This window comes from Protopterus annectens, chromosome 11.part0, assembly GCF_019279795.1.
Source record: "Protopterus annectens isolate FY-2018-M chromosome 11.part0, PAN1.0, whole genome shotgun sequence".
In the NCBI taxonomy this organism is placed as follows: Eukaryota; Metazoa; Chordata; order Ceratodontiformes; family Protopteridae; genus Protopterus; species Protopterus annectens.
In genome coordinates this window covers 930,942,347-930,955,897 of record NC_056745.1, presented here as the reverse complement: position 1 = coordinate 930,955,897, position 13,551 = coordinate 930,942,347, and positions in this window count along the sequence as shown.

Below are 13,551 nucleotides of genomic sequence, written 5' to 3'. Positions count from 1 at the left end.
ACTCCCTCCTTGCTTTAGACAGCAACGTCGTCCTATTATTGTAAAGCCTGTTACTGGCAGTTGTCCACCAGGTTTGCTTTGCCATGAGGAATTTGTTCTGTTCATGTCAGGTACAGCCAAGTCAATGCAGTCATACAGGTGATTGTATAATGCAGTGGTGTAGATCTCGGCATCATTACCAGTTACATCTGAGGGAGGAGGTGCAGTGAAGCTGTATATACCAACCCATAGGGAGTTATAATCTGGATTGGTGAATGTCTGTCATGTATTTTCTGCAAGGGGGGAGAGTCAAGTGTGATACCTCTACTTTGAGTAAGACCAATTTGAGGTCAGATTTGACCAGAAGGACCTCACAGTGCCCATACTGTGCTACAGATTGGGTGCTACAGTGGTTGCTCATACTGGTAAGCACCCAATCAAGTTTGTTAGCTTTCCTTACAGGGTTGTCAGCCAGCTGGTCCAGGCCTTTGGAGATAATGAAGTTGTGTAACATTTGGGCAAGTGAGTCTGAGCATGACTAATCTACCCAGTCAGTGGGTAGTAAAAGTCACTGCAAGCCATGGTGTCCACATGTATCTTGACAGAGTCATATAGATCCAAATAAGCAGAGTCGGTATCCTGATTCATGGAGGGGCTACTGTAGATAGCAAAAACTTGAATAGGTGTCCCACAAACAGTCACTAGCACCTGAAGTGTATTCATGGAATCATACTGTGTAACCAATGTGGGTGTGTATGTATCTTTAATGAATATTTATACACCGCCAACATTAGCCTGCATGCCTTCAGTTTGAGGTCTGCATATGTGGAAGGAGATGTATCCTGGTATGGCTGTGGTGCTCACCACAGCCTTGAACCAGGTGTCTGTGACTGCACAAAGGTCTGTGTGTTCCAAGATATAGACTGCTTCCAATGAGTGCAGTTTCCTGCTGACACTCCTCGTGTTTAGCAGCATAACCTTGAGGTTGTTTGTACATGGGGTGTTTAATTGGAAAATTTGTCATTGAGACACCTAAAAATGGCACTATGGGGGTGACAATCACTTTGGACAGTATCTGAAATCACAGGAGTAACAGGTGAAGAACATCTGTGGCAAACCATTGAAGTCTGCTGATCATGTCATCCCAGGCTGACAGATAGTGGATTCCCTTAGATTAACACCAGATGCCAAGCCTATTGTTGAAGCCAATCATGTTCTGTTTATATTGAGGCATTATCTGAGCTGAAGGTAAAATGTAGATGACAGCCAAGGGCATACCTGCCTGAGACACATAGTGTGAGAGCTCAGTAATGCCTTCATCACACAGTCCGGAGAGGTATGTGTCAAGTCTTACAAAACAACAGGAACTATGATGTAGTCATAAGAGTACCTGTTGTTGTCATATTTGACTGTATGTGAAATATGCCATATCCAGGCACCTCACAAACAGATAACCTTGACCCTTACCTTATCTAGCCTTCTGAGGGGACATCAGTGTGGCTCCCAATGTAATCACCTATGACTAATATGTTTAGATTTGAATTTTTCGGTAAGGGTTTGACCAGTGAGACAGTGGTGCATTAGCTATTATGTGTACTGTGCTCTGCAGAGGTACTATTATGTGTAGTGTGTTTGTTTTGCTGTTTGTGAGGTGTGTGGTCATTAGGTATGTTTCTGGTGTGGATCTCCGCATATGTGTGATGTGGTTTATGGGCATGCTAGCACTCCACTCATTATCATATGTACTGTCAGGGGTGTGAGAGAACAACAGGCAGGGAGAATGCCATTAACAATAGATTATTGCTTGTGTATATGTCACAACAGGGCATGGTTAGGCAGTGACCTGAGAGATGCTTACATTTAACATGTCATTACATTGATGGTGTCATCCTAAGGGAAAAAAATGCCTGACAGTGTGGGATGGCATGGTAGACAGAGTATACTGTTTTGCCAAGCTTATGACACTTGAATGCACCACAATCCAGTTATTAGGCATGGTTGGAAAAGCATACCTACAAATGTGACAATCTACAACCACAGCAAAGTAAGGGTCATGCTGGTACACCCTTGGGTTCACAGTCTCAAACACACTCTCTGTAGGCACTCTTTGCAGTGAAGATGTGCATGTTCATGCATGCACAGAAAACTTGTCCAACTTTGCTGTCATTACATTAGCCTTGCAAGTTTACAGTGTCTGCCAAACTATGAGACACCAAATGTATGTTATGTGAAATGATGTGGGATCATAGTTTAGTGTTCCAGGAACATGAATGTACAGTATGACATACCTAGGGCAGAAATATTGCCCAAAGGTGGCTACCCATGTGCAGTAGGCCTCACATTCATGTCATGCAGATCATCACCATTATGCTGCTGAAGACCAGGCTGCATGAATTGCTGTGAAACTGTCACCTAACATGTATTACTGCTGCTGTGGAGCTTGATGGGGCAACCTTGGACATCTTTGTCACATGAGACTTAAACTTATATTGTGATGCAGTAGCTGTGCTCCTAATCAGCATCAAGTTGGCACCCTAGTAAAATGCTACGACCCTTGGAAACCAAGGCATAATACATGCAAACATCAAATAATTGGTCCGCTTGCTAATTAAGGCATCTACCTGGAAATGTCTGCAACACACCTACAGAGCCTTGCATCATGTATGACAAGTGTGTGGATCCATAAACCGGCTGTGTCCCACTTCATATACTGAGCTTGGTGCTAACATTTTGCTTCTGGCGAGAGACAAAGAATAGGAGTTTTGTATCACACCACAGTGAGGCCTTGTTGAGACCAGCAGTAATAGTAATCAAGCAGCAACAATTCATGTGACCCCTCTCTTTTCAGCCTCCTTCATAAGGTAAATTTTCTTTCCCAGTATGCACTGCTTGATTAGTGTGCAACTTCAAAATAATTGCCTAAATACACCATCCTTAACTTTATAGGGTGTACTTATTACTTTACCCTCATGTTTGGAGTGTTTTGTGCAGGACTGGACACCTGGGGTGACATTTTTCTCAGACACCATGGTGGCATTACCTCCAATACTGACTTGCACAAAGGACAAATATATACCCAACCAAACCACCAAGTGGATGAAATAAATAAAAAAACACATGAAAAAACAAAGACTCTCAGAAGAAATAAAGTGCAAAACAGCTTTACTGGTGTCTCTTGGTACCTTGACTGAAAAGCCTTCAAGGGATAATTTGTTACACCAAAAGCACATTTTTATACCAAATCATCACATAGATATTGATTAATTAATTAAATTATACAAAAAAATCACACCCATTTCATTTAAAGTGACCTTGTTCCATTTCTAAAAATGCTTGTTTATCTTGTCATCTCCCAGTCCTGCAATCAGTATAATTTATACATTTCTTACATATTTCTTATACAAATTGATTTCTAAATTGATTTCTAATACCAACTTGATTACTTTCATACATTATTGTTGTCCATCCTATGTAACCATAAAAATGTATACTATATTTATATTTAAATACTAATATCAAAAGGAGGTACAGAGCCAAACAGCAGGAGAAGGAGAAGATAATTGATACAAATGTGGACTTTGGGCTGGCTCCATTTGGGGCAAAAGGAATTGGGCCTAGAAGGTATGATGGAAATGGGCAGTTTGTTATTATCAATTTATCCAGTTTTGAGATTAATGACAGTATTAAATGTTTGTTAAATTATGGTATAAAACTTGTACCCACTTGTTTTCCCAGTCTAGCGGATTTATTACTTGAAGTCTTCATTTTTTCGAGTGTTTTTTGCACAAATGACAACCAGCATGCACTGTCAAGCACTGTCCCCATAGTTGTGGAACAGATACTTGTGACATTAAGTGATATACTCAATGCAACTGCGTAATCAATAATAAAGGATCTGTTGCCATGGATATGAGGACTTCCACTGTGACCTTTACCACCCTGTTGGATACAGGCATCCTGAGGCACTATAGAAATAACAACATGTTTACCAACAGCCACTTCATTATCAAACAAAATGACATGGTATGTGAGAACTGTATATATACAATGACACTGGAGGTAAAGCTCTCACAAAAAAGTACTCCTAATGTCATTAAGGTAGTCAGTGGTTCACACACCTCAGCCATCACACACAATCCAAAGCAGACATGAGCTGAGGCATTGACATCTAATGGACATAAATCATGAAAACCTTGTGGAAAAAGTCCAGATAGCAAATCCCCTCAGCAACCCCATATGCACTCTATGAAAACAACACACACATCAAAACATAGAGCAACATGTCATGGAGGATTAACCTATAAGCTCATAAGTCAAGCTGGCACACAATCCAACATTCTAGTCATTGCTGGCTTCATGCAAATAAGGAGGTGTCATTGAATCCCACACTGACACTAATCTTCTCCAGGATGGGCTGTCACAGACATACTGTTGTTGTCAGAGCCATGGGCTAACACTAAATACTAAATAATTCACAATACTATCCTTTGGGAAGTCATCCACCCCTGGTAACAACCTTATTGCCAGCACATCTCAAACAGTTGACTGAGTAGTCAGTGGCTTATGGACACAGATATTGATCTACCCTTTGCCTGTCATGTGTCTGTAATATTGTGGACATCATTCTATGTTGTGCAACCTATAAATAAAGGTATGGCATGTAAACCATGGAAGCCATTGTTCCATTATGATCCGCATGCGACAGACCTATCCTTGGTGCACCGCCAGCTTTGGTATGTAACTAATCAGGCATATCCAACAACTGCAATGTCCACAGAGGTTCTTCAGTAAAGCAATACATGGTATACATAACATGTCCTATGCAGACCATGTAAAGGCCCTATCCATGAAGTCTGTTTCCTACATGCTTTGGAGGAGTGGTGTATACCTGCCATACGGGCCACTGTCAGACCCCACTGTGGACCTCTTGCATATCCACGAAACAAGTAACACCTGCTCTACAGACTTACACCTTGACAGTGGTATATATAGGACATGCTGGAGAGACAAGTATGTAACCCAGAGACTACAACCTATATGGAAAAGACTCCACAGCTGTGTTAAGGATATTTATACCCTAACGCAAATCAAGTACAAGTTACACAGTTTTATGGGAAACAAGAAAATCATACCTGCTTGTGGACCAATGTCTACAATGGACACAGGGAAACTGTGGATGGCTCACCCCCACACCCCAGCTTGTAGATGTTTCAGCTCCCAAAACCTTGCTTACACTTATCAATGGTATCATACCTTGACAGTATATAGGGATGCATGGCTAGGCTTAAAGGAGCCCTTGTGTTCATTTACTATATTAAACACATATGAACTTATGATCCCCAGAACATATACTGTGTTACCTTTCTGACAAGATTTGTCTTGTGTGCTGATATTCAGTTCTGTGCTCTGACATTAATGGGTACCCATAGGTGTGTCCTACACAATCCTGAAAGTGAGACATAAAAATGTCCATGTTACACCTGTAATTGTGTGACTACACAGCCATTATGACAGCATCCATCATAATGTACACACACTGTTATGGTATAGTCATTATAAATGGCAACTTACAAATTCGGAAAGTGAACAGTACAAGTAGCATGTCAAAAGAAACATTGGATCAAACAATTTCATATTAATCTAGATACTCACCCTGTGCTTCAGACACATAGCTTTATTTCCCTGCATCCATGATAGAGATGAGAGGGATATGGCACAGGTAAGCTCACTTGCACAGGGTGTTGTGTGGGGGTGTAGGAGGCCTAGGATGACTCAATAGGTTGGAAAGCTTGTGTCTGAGTCAGGAATAGATGCAGGTAGAAAGGACCATGGTAATGTGGTATGTGTGTCTGTAGGTGACCTGAATGTGACATTGGTGTGTGAGTGTATGAGTGTACACAGCTAAATGCAGTGCTAGCCCTAAGTGTCTGTATGTTGGACAGCTGTGAGCCATGCATGGTAGAGCTGACAGTTCATCATCTCCTCTGTGAAATGGCTCTGCCAGGAGTTGCACTGGCACCTCCACACCCGAGGTTAGATGCTGTGCTACTACCTGAGGGTGACTGGTGTTTGCTAAGAATGTGTCCTCCATGGGACCACCCAGTACCATGAGCCCATGACCTGCCACATCTTGATGTGGACTGCACACTTCCCTCTGGAGGGTTGGATATACTGCTACTACAGGAGCATGATTGCGCACAGTCACATTGACTCTCAGCAGATATAGTTGCTGACCTATGTCCACGAGGCTAACACTCAACTCCAAACAAATGTTCCATCACAGACAACATGCATTGCAAGACAGATAGTGTGAGATCTCTCTCAGACCATCTTTACACTGCATCAGTGAATCGATCAAGGGTATCAGCAATCCACTGGAGACAGTCACGGATGTCAGACTGTGCTGCATCCATAACTCTGAGCATTCATCTGCAGTTCCTTTCTGAATGTGCCTGTGCCTCCATGATTGCCCTAAACATATGCCAAGTGACACCAGATGAGACACCTGCAAAAGGTGGTGGAGGGACAGTAGACCTTCTATGCGCACCCATATGAATCTTCCTGTGTGGAACCTTGCCAACTATTTGGCTATGGCCAGTGTTGACAGTCACTGAAGTCACAGTAGCCACGCTTTTCTGTTCAATGTCCCCACCTACTGACTGTCCAGTATCTGTACTCACAGGGGACTGGGCATGCATTGCCATACTGGCTGTGTATGGTGATAATGAGGGCAGACGAGGGGTGTCAACCTCTGTGTCAAATTCAGTCCCTACAGCCCCAGCTGTGCCTCACTTTCCCTACCATAATCATCATAGTCTGAGAAGACAGACATCAGGTTGTGAAGGGGACAAAACACAACCTCCCTGGTCACCTGTGATAAAAAGGGAAAAACATTACATTAATACCTGCACTACTATGATCTGCAGTACTATGTTGCAATATATGTTAAGCTGTATATTACTGCTGCTGTTACTATTACAAACCTGTACAACCCACAACCTCATACTGTAGGACATGAGGACATCATTTTCTAACCACATATGTAATCATTTGGAAATAAATGTTCTTTAAACAGGAATCTCATAAGCAAAACATAAACTATGTACATTGTTGACATTTTGCAAAACTCTGCACAGTTGACAGTTATGGCAATCTGTAATGTCCTGACAATACTGTCAAATCAATCACTGTGGTCACACCTACAAGGCATAGTTATGAGTTTAAACTGCGTACACTCAAAAATATCTGTACAGTTGGCAATCATGCAGATAGTACATCAATCCAGCCAGCAGACCTGTGAACAGTGAACTAAATCTACATCCCTGACAAAACAGTTTAGTACTTACCAGCAGCAGGAGCACAGCCTCTTTCTATTCCTGGTGGTCCTAGAAAAATGTGATGGAGAGGTAATGTACACATCGCCACATGTGACAGTATAACAGGGCTAAAACTTCAAAATATCTACATTAGCTGCTATGTTAACAGGTATGTGGGTCACAAACTGTACATGAGCTTAAAACTGCAGCTAATCTCCCCACCAAAACACCTGACACCCACAAAACACTATGTGCACCCTGACAATCTGACTGCTTCATTATTCCAATGATGATCCAACTAAGCATACCTAGACACTCCTCTTGAGAGGAAACAGTTGCACCTACATCCAAGCCATATGCTGTTATGGATTCCTGGGAGCTTCCCAGTGTTGCAAGGCTCACCAGGAATTCCTCAGTGGCTGACAGAGGTTGTTCTGCTGCAAGCCCACCATGAGTGACCTGATGATCTCTGGCTATGTCTGCTGCACATCTGCATGCCAAGTTGATCATATCTGTTGCACAGTGTCGTACCTGCTCATATGTGCAATTCTGGTAACCCACAGCTTTAATGTTATGAATGAGTTCATCTCACAATGCTGTATGCTCTTGCCTATTTGCCCCCCCCCCCCCTTTGGGCAGCAGGAATTGGTGGTGTTGTCTCAAGACCTCAATAATGAGGTAATTTTCTGCCTCAGTGAAAGGTGAACATCATCTAGCATGCATGACATCTCCTGAAATACAAATAAGCGAGAACACATGTCAGGATCACATACATCAGAGTACAGTATGTGGAGATACAGCAATAAAAGAAACCTATTGGTATCCCCTGCTTGATTACATATCTCTTAATTAACAGTGTGCCAAATCTACAAAAGTTGTGGAAGCAAGTAGGATAGTAGCAATGTGACCCACTGCTGTTTGTGATATGACAGATACTCCCATATGATCATTCAACAAACACAGTAATCCATTGTAGTGTGCCCCATAGCAGGGAAATTCCCACCCATAATGTATGTATAGACAGCAGTGCCAACCAAATAGCAGGGTACTACTACAACTGCCAACAAAGAAAGTATCCAGGAGATCTGTGTACCTACTTAATACAGAGCATTAAACACTTGCTGTACTCTACATACTCTGTAGGTGTAACACAGCTGGAGATAACTGGCATGTCATCATTACATTTGTAAGAAAGGCTTACTGATGTAATCCCCATTCCCCCTAAGTATATTCAAACATATGCATCATGTTGGAAACAAAATGGATACATACCTGATGGAGCACAAAACTCCTCTGTTGAAAGCTACAGCTATATGAATTTGAGCACTGTGTGGACAAGTTAAGCATGCAAATTAACTCTCATATACAATGGTTCCCCTAGCTAGGTGTTTACCTTTTTAAGATGGGTCTCATTAGCAGTTGATTGCCCCTGAACCACTCTGTAGTTCAGGAATGCTACATGCAGCATACACAGCTAATTTGCAATATATTCAGCCAGTTCCATGCAACTACTAAACAATATATAAGGCCTCAGTGAAGATTCCATCCCCTTTCTCACACTTGGGTTGATAATTACAGGGGTAGAGATTATGTCAGCCCAGAGTGAATGTTTGTAGCAGTTATGTGTTACATACAGATGTATGTGCTACAGGCTGAAGCTGCTGCTGGTGCATGCAATAGGCATAGTTAGAGAGACTGCAGAATGTGCAGGGAAACAACACTTAAGAGTAAGTTTGTGACCTGTGGCAGCCTTGGTGTACAGCCAGAGCCTGATTGAGGGAACCCATCCTACTGGAATGTAAGGTATGAGTTTAAGGTAAGTATGTTAGCCAAATGTATCATTAACAGAGCAAAGAAAACATCCTTATTGTATCCTGGAACAAAGTAGGGGGTACATTAACCATTATGTCAAACAGTCAGATAACTGCAAAGTCATGGTAGTAATTTGCTAGTCATCTGCAAAGTGTGTGCTGGCAACCATTGCTTCTTGCCGAGCTCCATATATGTATGCAACTTGTGCTGCTGTAGTTGTCTGTAATATAACTAACAAATCATTGTAGGATGAAGTCTAGTATGACTAGGTCTCATTTGAATTTCATACTTCAAAATCCTCTGGGAATTCGTATTGATGCATGAACTGACATTCTCTGCACGTAGTGTAATAGGAATAATTTAAATATGGTCCTATCTGTTGGCCTTTGACTGCCATTATTTAGAAGAAGACATTCCATCTGTCCTGCTTTGGGTGGATAAATAGTGATGAGACAGTCATACATACAGAATTTATACTGGTGATGTACAAAAATATATATTTTAAATGCTAGGCACAGCTCCATTTGAACCCAGGACCACAAAATAATGTTTTCACAGCATTTAACAGACTGAGCTACTGAGTCACTGTTACAAGAGGTGTATTTTTATATGCTGTACATATAATTGTAAATTTGCCTGCTGTTACATATTTCACTAGCAGCTATTTTTATGTGTCTGGCTTTATAGCAATGTATTTCTCTATGAGAGACACAGTTGCAGTCTTATTTTTCCATTACGTATGTAGCAGGTGTATTTTTACATGTAGATATAACTGTACAGTTACTGCTGTTAGATACCTCATTTACATCTATTCTTATGTGTATGGCTTTATAGTGATATATTTCTCTACCAGAGTCCCAGTAACACTACTATTGTTCTATTATTCTCATAGCAGATATGCGTGATGAGACACGATGCACAGCATTGTTTAAACACACAATTACAGGAACTTGAAAATTACTACATTTTGCTTAAAACAGCTGTGTTAATTAACAGCCATGTGGCTTGGTGGGTTGATGCACTGTTCTGCAGGTGTTATGGTCCTCGGTTCAAAATAGGGTGCAAGTGTACATTTTGAATGTGATTAATATTTTTTCACAAACATATAGCAATATAGCACCATTTAGTTTAGCTTAGCAATGCTGTGCATCTCACAGCATCATGCAAAAAATCTTTAAAGAAATGAGAAATGGGGAGATAGGACAGTGGTGAAATGGGGTGAAAGCAGGGGGAAAACATAGTGAAAGGTAGGCAGGTATGTGAAGGAAGGATGTATGGTAGAACCATTTCTTTTACATCAACAACTGTGTACTTGAACTTTTTTTTAGCTGAATTTGGAGAGTCTGCTGTTTAAGTATGCCATGCATCGCTTAGCTAAGCAATGTGCCACATCGCAAAAACAAGGACATGAAAAATAAAAAAGTAGAAAAAAAGTAAAAATTAAAAATTATTAAAATTGAATGCACCTGGTTTCTATTTTTAGATGTGTAGTGTATGCCTGATGTGTACGTGCGCAAACCTAAGCATAGCTAAGCAACACTCCACACCATGCAAACAAGCACACAAAAGTAAAAAAAAAAAGAAAATTGCAGTCTAATGGAATAATATGCCTGATACACCTTTCAGTCCAGGTTAATGGGCCAAAATGTATTGTGCCATGCTTAGCAACTGTCAAGATTTTTTCTGTACAATCCAGAATTTAGGGGCAGCTTGTAAAGTCAGTCTTACATGTAGTCAATATCCATGTTGCTGTGATCTCCCTCAGCAGCGAGCCATAATTAATATGTATGCCATGCTGCCGAGGAGGAACCGTGGCCTTGTACACAGATACATTCCATGTAGGCACTACACAGAGCATACATGGATTTTACTTGAATACTGGGGTCAGTATTTTCACAGATATTATAATATATTATACTGCACTCAAACTCAGAATTTCATTTTTTGCTAAACTTTAACAAAATGTCATATCTTGGAAACTGTACAACCTAGAGACATACTGTTAGAACACTTTCTTAACAATCTTGATGAGGCATAAGCTTTCACATAACAGAAAGAAATTCCTCTCTGAATGTATATTTATTGAGATATTTAAAGAAACATGAAAATATGGTTTATTGTATAATTAGTAACATAAATAAGATTGAATATCTTTCCAGATATGCAAATTACAGTGCAAATATCAATGGAAATTGTCTTTACTAACATCTAAAGTTTTACCTGATGCATTGCAATAGTTTACAAGTCACTTTGTTTTTGATGTGCTAAGTACATGTGGAAATATTGCCTACTTTCATAATTGCTTACAAACATCTAGCAATATCTCCAGTATAGTGTGCTATAAATGGAAAAAGAAATCCCCGGGATTCAAGAAGCTCGGTGCAAGGACGATTTTATCCTTGTGCCGAGCGTCTTCACTACAGATGGCGTAGCAGTGCCATATGAATATGTATGAGGGCATGCTGCCACACCCTCGACATGCACAGGAAATGTGTGTGAGTGCAGGGGGCGTGTACAAGTGCTCTACGGAGGTGTAAACGTGCCCCGACACTTGCAAAACCTACTATGCCTACTAGTAGATCCTGTCCCTAATAGTAAGTCAGTAAGTCAGTGTACATGGATACCGAAATCTATACTAAGCATACAAGAGTGTCCATGAACAGTGAAATAAAATCGAAGTAGTAAACACACAAGCACGTAGTGGAATGTAGGGCCCTGTCCCTAGAAATGTCACAATTAGATTCCCTGTCCCCGTGTCCCTATTATATATTCAAATTGCAGCAATATCGAAGGTGTAAGCAAAGCGCAGTGTGTCTGTGCGTCGCTGACCTCCGCCAAGTGTAGCTTACACATCATATTCATTCAACTAGAGAAAAACATGAGGAATCAACGTAAGTGCCAATAGTGTAGTGTTCAGAGTACCAGCCTATCAAACAGGCATTCACGGTTCAAGCCCAACAATAGCACATATCATTCTCCATGTCTGTGTCATAATGAACAAGGCACTAGTAAGCAGGTCAAGCATATATAAACACCAGTAAGCATGTGTAAGTGCATTTGCACGGGGTATGTATTGCTTTACAGACACACACAAATAAATATATATATATATATATATATATATATATATATATATATATATATAGTTGCAGACATATACATATATGTATACATATATATATATATATATATATATATATATATATATATATATATATATATATATATATATATATATATATATATATATATATATATATATATGGGTTCCCTAGGTTAGACCGACAGCTCAGAAGATGGACACTCAAAACGCAGACTCCAGAAGAATGAAACCTAAAAAACACAAAAGTTTACATGCCCAACAAACCACAATCCCGACAATTAACAAAACAAAAAGTTCACTGTTACACACCACACACACACAACACAAGCACACAAACAACCTAAAAACCTACACTACACCTTACACAAAACTATCTATGCACTAACCTTAACCCAAACCCTAACCCTAAGGTCCTACACTACCGCACACTTACCTTACATGATCCCTAACCGTAAGTCGCTCACTATCGCACCTTACCTTACCCGCACCATAACCCTAAGTCCCTCACTATCACACACTTCCCTCTCCCGCACCCTAACCCTAAGTCCCTTACTATCGCACACTTACCTTACCCGCAACCTAACCCTAAGTACCTCACTATCTCAAACTTACCTTACCCACACCCTAACCCTAAGTCCCTCACTATCACACACTTACCTTACCCACACCCTAACCCTAAGTCCCTCACTATCGCACACTTACTGGGTCATGCTCACAAGTTACCCCTGTCGGTGTTTTCGCTGCCGGGATTACGACTTGACGGTCATCTGCTTCATCGTTCTTCTGGCGTCGGTGTTTTAAGTGTCGATCTTCGGAGCTGTCGGTCTAACGTACGGAACCTATATATATATATATATATATATATATATATATATATATATATATATATATACACATATATATATATATATATATATATATATATATATATATATATATATATATATATATATATATATATATATATATATATATATATATATATATATATACACACACATATATATATATATATATATATATATATATATATATATATATATCTATACACACACACACACATATATATATATATGTGTGTGTGTGTGTGTGTGTGTGTGTGTGTGTGTGTGTGTGTGTGTGTGTGTGTGTGTGTGTGTGTGTGTGTCTACGTAGATATACACGGATATACAGCTATGATAGGAAACAGCACACAAGAATGACATATGTTCACAGGCTATGCCAATGGAAGTGAGGAGCCCAAGCAAGAAACATGAAACATGTAGCATGACCTTCCACCCCCCCCCCCCGAGCCAGACACGGGAAACATACACACAAACAATGTAAAGAGTCCACTGCTCC